General features: G+C 52.7%; 1 pseudogene; it reads left to right on the forward strand.

Moving 5' to 3' along the window:
- The first annotated feature begins 206 nt into the window (after positions 1-206).
- On the forward strand, positions 207-10,049 carry LOC123383469 (annotated as a pseudogene).
- Positions 10,050-10,299: the final 250 nt, after the last annotated feature.

A 10,299-nucleotide genomic window follows, 5' to 3' on the forward strand; every position in this document is an offset into this window, starting at 1 on the left:
ATAAATTATATAAGGGGCGCCTGGGTGGCTCAGTCGGTTTGGCATCTGACTCGTAATTTTGGCTCAGGTCATGATCTCATGGTTCGTAGGATCAAGCCCTGCGTGGGGCTCTGCGCTGACAATGGAGTCTGCTCGGGACTCTCTCTCTCTCCCTTTCTCTCTGCCCCTCCCCCCTCAAAAATAAATAAGTAAACATTAAAAAATAAAATAAATTATGTAATGATAATGTAGTCTGGAGAACTGTGATTCTTCTATATTCTTATTTTTCTAGCAAATACTTTCCCAGCCAAAGACTGGTACATTCTTCATATCCCTATCCCTAACACAGAAGGGGATGACCTAAGACTTATTAACAAAACACGCTTTGGCATCCCACGCTACATTTCTAAACATGGGCTCAGACCCCGATTTGGTCCTATAAGAATATAATCAGAAGTTGACATGTGGAAAGGTCACTTAGAGGCACTAGCAGGGATGTTGGCTCCCGGCAAAGGCGAAGGGGGCCCTGGGCACCTGGGGAGAGTGATCCCAGTGGAGCTGGGTCCAGAAGGACCTCTACACAGCTTCACTCAGACGTCTGAGGTCATAATACATATCCCTGGGGAGAGATGTGCTTTAGCAGAGTTTATTGACAATTAATTTTTATTGGTGATTTAAAAAATTCAAAATACAAGTATTATTATACCCAATAATGATTTCAGGGAAAGCCAATGTGATAGAATGTTCCAGGATATTTTCAAAAGAAAAAGATGAGGCTACTAGGAGTAGGGAAGCCTCCTGGAATAAAGCGAGTGAATTCCAAAATGAATAATGAAATAATGATTCCGGAGAGAAACGATCACATTTTTCAGTGATGAAAAATTTCACTTCCTTATTTTAGGTACTCATGTCTTTATTTGTTGTTTCTTCCACTTCCATAAAACAGCCGGAATAACCAGACCAAGTGCTCCCTAAAAGGTATTTTTTCAATGGAGATAACTGTAAATTTTCATTGTGAAAAAAAAATCAAGAAATTATGGAAAAGTATAAAGGAACAAAATAAAAATCACCTGTAATCTCATCATTCACAAAGTATGATTGCAGAGCACACGATGTTTTTCTGCAGGCGCACATTTTTAAAGTGCTAAAACACCAAATCATTCCACACCTTCTGTTTCCAACTTTCTTTTTTTCAGTTAGTGACATCTATGTGTCACAGACGTCCTTCCATATCAATAGATATAAAGCTGCTCGTCTTTTCAAAGTGATTACATGGTATTCCACTGTATGCTTAACCAATCATCTATTGATATGCACTTAGATCACTTCCGGTTTTGCTACTATAAACCTCACCAAGGTAACGAATCTTATCATTATACATCTTTGTTTACTTGTTTGATTATTCCTTAGGATTCTTTCCTAGAGGTGGAATCTGTGAGTCAAAGGACAAGGCTTTTGTTACGCCTTGCCAAGTCGCCCTCCAGAAAGGCTGTACCTATGTACAGTCCCATTAGTGGCAAATGTAAATGCCCATTTCCCCTCGTTTTGCCTGGGGAGGATCAATATGTTTAATCTTTGCCGAGCTGATAAATGAAAAATTATACTCTACAGGTTCAGTCTCGCTGGTAATTAAAGAGAAACCAAATAAAAAAGCACCTTTTCGGTCTTCATGTAGAATGGACTTGTATTTCTTCTTTGGTGGATTGCCTACTCATGCCTTTTGCCCATTTTCCAATTTGGATATTCCTCATTTTCTTATTGATTGAAAGAGCACTTTATATATTAAGGATACTCTTCTTTCAGTTGCTGTCTATGTAAAAAATATTTTTCTCAGTTTTTCACTTGTCCTTTAATTGGTTCCATTTTTTTTTTCTTTTCAATGCCAAACGTTTGCCTTGTATGTGTCAAAACAGTTCACTTTTTCCCTAAGGGTTTCAGTCTTCAGCGTCACTCTAGCAAGGCAGCATATTCCTCTGTATTTTATTTTTCCAGTCATACTGAATTGCACTGCTTACAACTGTCTTTTCCCTCCAAAGCACATTTCTTGTTTCTTTCCGGAGGTTCTGGAGTGAAAACGGAAGGGACCTTCGAAACCAGACCAGAGGAAATATGACTATTAATAGTAACACTTGCCATTTCTATTTTCAGTGTGCTATAGGAGCACTAATTAGTAACCCCCTTAGCCTAGCCCCAAGGGTCACTCTGGCTGCCATTCACTCACCCTACAGGATACCGTGGCATAGGGCAGGGAATGCTGTGGCATTCGTCTGGTGGGCAGCACTCTACCTGGCCAAGACTTCAATCCAGGCTCCTGATTCCCCATCTGTGCTTAAATTAAGGTAAGGCAATTTCCTCCACACAGGCTGGCAGCTTTCCAGAACGCACTCGGCCTGCCAGGACGAGTTCTCTAGCTGAGAAGCCACTGCTGTTCCTTCCCCCTTCCCAGAAACGGGAAATCCTATAATCTATAGGATGGTTTGCAACCTGGGTTTCTAACTTTGTCGTGGACCACCGAGGGGATTGTACCACTATTGAATTCACTCCTGATTTTTGACCATCCGGATGCTTACTGCAAGAGTTAGGGAAGGCGAAGTAACATGGAGGAAATGCGTGAGTGGAAGGTACCTTCTAAGTCAGTGAATGGTGTGATCCCAAGGCCGCCTTATGTGGAACTCACTCACACCATGAAGGGGGATCGGGCTCCCTCCAGTGCCAGGCACTGGGCTAGGGGCTGAGGGGACAATGAGGCTTGGCAGCTGCCACGGAATCTGGTGTGGACTGGTACGTCGAAGCTATGGACAGTATGGGCCTCTAGGGCCTGACGGAGGAGAGGTTCCTGAGGAGTGGCCTCTCTGCTGAGATCCAATAGACCCACAGGAGTTTATCAGGAAAGGGGGAATCTGGGCGCCTGAGGGAGATGAAGGCAACGTGGAAGCTTCTGGAGAGCGGAGTAGGAGGAAAGCCAGGACAGTTGGATTCGGAGGAGGTAAGGGATGATAGCAGTGTTTCTTACATTATCTTCGGAGAAGGGTTAGGGATTCACCCCGCGCCCACGTATCCCAGACCAACACTTTTGTGATAAAACGCAATAAAATGGATTAACAAATGTTAGCGCCTTCAAAATACAAACCCCATTTTTTTTTTTTTTTTATTACTAGATTCAACAGGCAAAAGCTCCTCTGCCGAATTGCCATAAAAGTTCACCTGATTCTTCGTTTCTGTACTCAACCTCGTGGCCGACCAGCAACAGTTTGCCTACTGGTCCCGGTCCGCAAAGCCCGCTTTTGGAGCGGCGCTGAGCCAGAGCTTTCTAGGAAGGGGGTGGGGTCGGCGGCGGCCACGGAGAGGTGTTGAGTCAAGGGCGGTGTGGGAAGTGTCCTTTGAATGTAGCAACAAATAGGTAGTTGCAAAGAGCAGTTTCGATGGAGTGGTTGAGACAGAAGCCAGACCAAGCGGGGTGAGGAGTTCACCAGCATTCCCAGCAACTAGAAAACACGCAAGGGGAAGACGAGGGACAACAGGAGGCGCCTAGGCCGGGTCCCTGGGCCGCCGCCCAGACAAGATGGGTAGCAGCCGCAGGCGGGTGACGTGTCAGCTGGGGTTCTAACCCCGGGCCTAATGCCAATGCCAATGCAGCACCCCCCTCCCGCGTCCCCCATCCCCGGGGTTTCCCCCGCAGAGGGGGGGAGGAGCAGCCTGCCGAGGAGCCAGGTGGGGGCGCTGCTGCATGGCCTGTCTAAAACTGGCAGGCCCCAGAGCCCACGACGGAGTGCCTGGCCTCCCTCGTCAACAAGGAGGCGCTCTGCGCCTGTGCCGTGCACTTGCTGGCCCGCCAGGGGTGCGTGCGCACGGCTTCCGGGCACGCGGGGCGGTGCCGGCAGTGGGCAGGGCCGTCTTCCACGCTGCGTTCACGGGCGTGGCCGTCGCGTGCACCGACGTGGCGCTGCGGGAGGTAGAGGCGGCGGCCTACCTGGCCCTGCTCAAGTTTCTCTCCTCCCCTGAGGTCACGAGCACGCGGCACACCCGGGGCCGGCGCTCCAGGCCGACCACCTGCAGTTCCAGAAGAGCCTCAGGGCTGCCCACACGTCCGTGCCGCTGAGGCAGGTGAGACTCTTCAGTGAACCCCAGCCGGCTGGCCGGTTTCTGGAGAGCATGGGCAAAAACACTGCCGAGGTGGCCGTGCTGGCGCTGGACACAGTAGGCATTTTGGGGGGTACGTTTGTTCAGCGCCGTTGTCCGCTGGTCCGAGGCTGAGGGTCAGCGGCAGCAGCTGCAGGTTTCTCCCGAGAGCGAGTGCAAGGTTCTGGGCAAGGCGCTGGCCCTCGTCTGCTTCCCAGGGATGACCATGGAGGAGTTTGCTGCAGAACCTGCGCCCAGGGCATGCTCGTGGACTGCGAGGTGGTCAAACCTCTTCCTGCACTTGGCCGTGCATCCCAAGCTGCCTGTGGACTTCATGGACCAGCAGGGCGGAAGGAGTGCAGCAGCATCAACAGCTTCCAGCAGAGGGAGAGCCACTGGGGCTACAGCAGCACCAGCGGCCACATCAGGTTCAACATCAACAAGAGCATTTTCGTGGTTGGCTTTGGGCTTGTATGGCTCCATCCATCTGGACCACTGATGACTACGTGAACGTCCAGATCATCCGCACGGTCAGCAACACGGTCAGGGCCAGAACGACAGGGGCTTCAGCTGTGATGGCTCCACCAGCACCTTCTGGGTCGTGTTCCAGGAACTGGTGGAGGGGCTGCCCAGTGTCAACTACGTAGCCCGTGCCATGCCGAAGGGCCCGGACTCCCATTAGGCACCAAAGGCCTTCCCAAGGTGACCCATGAGTTCCCTACCACGGAGGGCCAAGGTGTGTCTTACCTTCTGCTATGTGGCCAGGAACAACAATGGCAGGTCCACGGAGGACAGCCACATCTCCAAGGTCATCTACACCTAGGCCCCTCAGGCCCTCAGCTCGTCCGTGGAGGTTGGCCAGGACCCTGAAGTCACCTGATACAGGTAGGCCACCCCACATTTCATGCAGAGCCCCGGTGCCCCCCTGCCATGGGGGTTGTCCACTCACTCCCTACCACATTCCTGGGCGTCAGGAGAGAGTCTTTACTCTCCATGATGGTGAGTGTGGCTGCCTGTTCAGAGGAGCCGGGATGTGGCCAGGGGCAGGGGTGGGGGCCACCTGAGCCAATCCCTTAGGACTTGGGATGCAGGACTGGCCCGGAGCCTCCCTGAGCCGAGGGTGCACTGTCCCTGAATCTCAGGGCCACCTGACCGACTGCCTGACCATAGGCTTTGAATGAGTTTTCGTCTCGTGTTTGTTTTCGTTTAACTGCCCATGGCACTGCATCTTGGATTTCTAGTTCTCTAGTAGGAGTATGTGGGAGAGGCTTCTAGTGCATTTGGTTGGGGTCTTGTGCTCTTTTGTTCCGGTCAGTTCACTGGGGATGTTTAGGCCATCCTGAGCCTGGCCCCCAGAGCACTGGCCGGAGCCCTGGAGACTAGGACTCTTTGGGCCTGGAGCCCCCTCAGAGTCCTGAAGGCTGGCTTCCTGCCAGGCTCAGGCCCACCCAGTGGGCCTTGTGAAGGGCCATACTTGTCTAGCCTCTCTGAATGGGCCCTTCCAGGCCCCTGCAGCTGAGTGCATGGACCTCAGACCTGATCTTCCTGGGAGGGGCAATGGTGTGAGTCAGCCACGGTGGCCATGTCCCCAGCTGGCCCACCTGTACATACTGGAGCCCTGCCCCAGCTGGCCTCTGAGTGAGCACTTTGCTCAGAGGTGCTGGAGGGCGTGGCCCCTCCCCCAGCTTCCAGGTACCTCCCCACTCCCAAAGCCTGTGTGTTTCTGCCCCAATGATTCCTTCTGGAACCTACATTCTCCCCCAAGCCATGAAATAGTTTTTAAAAATAAAGAAAAGAAGTATACCTACAAACAAACAAGCAAGAAAGCAGAGACAACCCCATGAACTGCTTAGGCTTTATGTTGATAAGCATCATCCTTGTTTACACAAAACGGTTGCCAAAAAATCTATGTTTTGACATGGAATCCAGAGACAGTAATGGGAAAAAGGGTGTGGTGTAGTAGCAAATGTATTGGTCTAAGACTCCAGAGGCCTAGAGTGTCACGTGGGGCCAGGCAGTCATAACCTGTGTGATCTTGGGCATCATTCGCCCCCTCTGCCCGTCAGTTTCCTTCTCTGCCAGATGAGGGGGTTGTACAAAATCTCCGTTACTTCCAACGTTTGCATTGTATGACTTCACCGTGAAATAAATCACTGCAAATATCAATATTCCTCAAAATGGTGCGACTTTTGGTGGAGTCGCTGCATCCTGTTGATCTGGCTGGGCCTGTTCAAGAGCTCGTCCGTTGCCTGCCGCCAGGTGCCAGTGGAAACGTCTCTTGGTTACAACTGGTGAGATAAACACGTGCCCCCCCCCACATTTAGGACCCAGAACGTGTGCTAAGGACCCCTGCACGTTCATGGTGTTAACGTAGAACCCACTTCCTGGTCCAGCCGGAAGGGAGAGGAAAGAATCTGAAGGCGTGTTCGAGCTAGTCTGGGTTTTGTGAAAGCCCCAAATAAAGGTGCCGGCTGGGGGAGTTGGGATGTGGAGCACAGTTATGGCTGTGGTCTAAGCTGGGCAGGGGTCTGGGAGACTCTGCAGCGGGGTCACTTTTCCTTTTCTGCCCCAACCCCTCTGAAGCGAAAGGACCGTTGGCCGGATTGTTGGTCCTCACCCTTGTTCTTTCTGTAGCTGAGAACCTGCCCTGTCGTTCTGTTTTAGTCTCTGCTATCACAGCGTCCAAATGCAGCAAATCGTGAAGTGTCGCTACAGGTCTTTCTCCCATCCATCGTGTATTATCTTTGAACATTACTCCTGGCTTTATAGACCTTCCTGTGACTGTGTTCCGCATTGTCTTCTGGGCAGAATTAGCAGAGGCGCCGTGTGGCCACGGGCACAGAAGCACAGGAGCGCGCACGCTATTCGGTCGGAGCAGAGGGAAGCGGTTCGGTGGGCTCAGTTAAACGCCGAATTGCCACGCGCTCCCCGTAGAGTGGCTCCCTGCTGATGGGCAGCGTTGAAAGCAGGGGCTGCTTTTCACGGGTCCCCTCGTAGCTTCACGTCGTTCCCTGCCCATTAAGTAAAACTGGGACAAGCCATTTGGGTGGTTGCGGCCACATCTGGCTGGAGTGCCCAGCTGTTGCTCTTTCCTCTCCTCGGTGTTCAGTCCCCGTGATGTGGACTCATTACAGCTGTGATCGTTGCTGATGACATTAATGCACTGTGCCGCTTCTCCGTCGCACGTGCCATCTGCTCCCATCAGCCCTGTGGGGTAAGTGGTAGGTAATTGTTTCCCATCGGTAGTCCATTTTCTCAGATAAAGGATGCGAGCTTCAAAAATAAACATCCACTCTGAGTCATGGTGCCGAGGCCAGCATGGATCTGGGGGCAGCCATCCCATCTACATCGAGTAGTGGGTGAGCCTGCTTTTCCGGTAATTCAAGTCAAAGGGCAATTTGATTCATTAACAGTGGCTCTCGGAGAGGAGGAGGTTCAGGGAGAGTGTAGAGGCAAAAAAAAAAAAAAGAAAAAAAATCCCCGAGAGTTCTTCTAAACCAGCTGGGTCAGAGCAGAGAGAAGGGGAGGGATGGCACGAGAAACTGGTGATTCATCAGCTAAGGCTCGCTAGTGGATGGGAATGAAAGGTAAGAGCCCGGGTAATTTCAGCGCGGGCTTTGGCTCCACGGTCTCAGCTCTCGGCTTCGGCTTCCTCACGGAGGACCGCGGGTTCCAGACCAGAGTCGGGAACGCAGAGCGCCAGGAGCGCCGGGCAGGGCTCAGAAGGTGGGCAGGCAGAGAGGGCAGGACGGGGCGATGCCATAGAGGAATCATCAAGCCAGCTCATGGAAATTATGATGGGAGCGAACGTGACTTAGCTGCAGCCTCCCGGACTCCCAAGACGACTGGTCGGGCTTGCTTTTTTTTTTTTTCCCCCTTAAGGAAATTGCATCCTACAGTTCACTTTTAACCTGCTAAGAACTGCCACCCAGCATCCTCGAGGTGACTTGTGCCTCCCCTCGGACCTCATCCCTACCTATGTCAGCTATTTATTCAGCAAATATTTGTCGAGCTCCCCCAGGATGCTGGACACCTTTCTGACGGGGGGCGTTGCTCCTGGCCTCCGGAGCTGGGCAGGCCCGGATTTGCCATTTGCTGCTTTCATCCTGTGCAAACCTGCAACCCCTCCAAACTCGGGTTTGCACACCTCTGCGAGAGGGCAGTCGTGCCATTTTCCTGTGATTGTCATGACAGGCAAAGGAGAGGGTGTGTGGCTCAGGCCAGAGGCAGCGCAGGCCTTCGGTAAACGTGGGGGCTGGAATGATGACCCTCCCTCTTTTGACGCACACCGGTCTGTCCCGTCACACACGTCCCCTCATCTGTGAGGTCCTCTCGTGCCTGCTCCACCAGCCTGCCTGCTGCCCACGTCTGCTGGCTCAGGCACCGATTTCATAGCTCCTGTGCCCAGCTGCCGGTCCCCACTTTCTTTCGGGACGGCCTCATTCCTGGGTGGACGGGGTGGGGGCAGGGCTCTCCTCCCAGCGCCCCTGGGGCAGCTGAGCGGGTGGAGGGGACGCGCTTCTGGCTCCTTCCTGCCAGCCCAGCGCTCCTAAGCGAGGAGAAGGAGATTCCTTTACACCAGGCTTGCTCCAGTCGCTGCCAGTCCCGCTAATTGATTCATGTTATTTTATTTTCTGTACTGGTGGTTAGGGCCTCCAGCAATTTTATGCAAATTTATGAACCTTATGCAAATGAGGGCATCCCTAGACTAATTGCACACAAAATGCGAGCTTTGTGGGTACCTCCCCCATTCAAGTGTGCCCTGACTCCTTCTCATCCCTTAAATTACTCCCAAACTCCCCTATGCCCACAAGCCCCCAAGATCAGCAGCCTCCCCCTCTGCCAGCCTCCCCACCTGCAGGCTTCTCAGTGGCCATTTTGGAATGTTTGAGGGACGACATCAGCTCTGCTTGCGAGGGCAGGAGGCTGCCAGCGTCCCAGCAAACCCTAGCTTTGGGGGACACTCCTCTCCGCTTGTTTTCATTTTGTGTCATTTTGATCTCATCCAGCTTCCTCTTCCAGTCCTCCCGGGACAGGTAAGACCAGCCTACTGCAGCCTAGAACCTGCCAGAGGCTCATAGAACTGGCTTGATGTGGCCCCTTTGGGTAAGGGCAGGGTTGTGTGCGGCCCTCCCGTTTCCAGGGGACCCTGTCCCCCACCTTGGGCTCATTCTTGGTGCAGGAACGCTGACAACTAATCCCCAGGAAGGTGCCATCTTAGGTGGAGTTCCCTAGAAGCAGGGCCTGAGACAGGAGTTTAGGCGCAAGTGACTTGTTGTGGGAGGGCTCTGGGGAGAAGCCCACGAGGGAAGCAGGGTAGGATAGGGGAAAAGCTGAGCGGGTGTGGGTTCAGCTAAGGTCTTCAGCAGGGAGCTCCGGCACCTTGAGGCAAGGGAGTGGCTTTCTGTATCACACGCCACACCCCCTTAGACGGGCATTGGTTGGCAGTCACCACAAGGGACAAGGGTGGTAATCTGCCAGGCGTTTGGGGGCAAGGAGGCTCCCATCTGAGCCCTCAGTGGCTGGGGGATGGGTGACCGGCCCAAGTCGGGGACCAGCAGCGTTTCCTACTGGTACTGAATAAAATGCCCGGCCACAACCACCGACACCAAGGCCTTTACATTTCCTTTGTTTGTTTAACCTAATTTAATTTTAACATCCCTGTAAAGCAAGCATTTAAATCACACCGATTTTATAAATCTGCTAGTGCTCAGGGCAGTGTGCCACCTGCTTCCAACATCATATGACCAGTAAACCTCCTAGACGGAGGAGGGATTTGAACTTGGACTGACTTCCCTGGGAGCCTGTCCCGCCTGGCAGTGGGCCAGGACTTTTGTCTCCAGCCACTTACATGTCCAAGGTCAGGCTGTGCCACTTCCGGATTCTGATTCACCTACCTGTCCTCAAGAGCCCACTTTCCCTTATTCTCCCTTTTGTATGGCTTCTTACAAATTCCCTCAGAGAATGTGTGTTGGGGGGGGGGGGGGTGCAGGGAGGTGGGCACCAGAGTCTTAGGGGACAGGAAGCAGAGCCAAAGCTTCTTAACGCTTCCTTCCTGCTCCTTCCTCTCCCCTTCTGTCCCATTTCCCCAACTTCAGTCCCTTTTTGGCCTCCTCCCCCCCACCTTCCCCTCCTCCTCCTCTCTCCCCTTTCTCTCCCTCCCCTCCCTTTCACACCTCCCCTTCCTGGCCCATCCCCCTT

Source organism: Felis catus, chromosome X, assembly GCF_018350175.1.
Source record: "Felis catus isolate Fca126 chromosome X, F.catus_Fca126_mat1.0, whole genome shotgun sequence".
Classification (NCBI taxonomy): Eukaryota; Metazoa; Chordata; class Mammalia; order Carnivora; family Felidae; genus Felis; species Felis catus.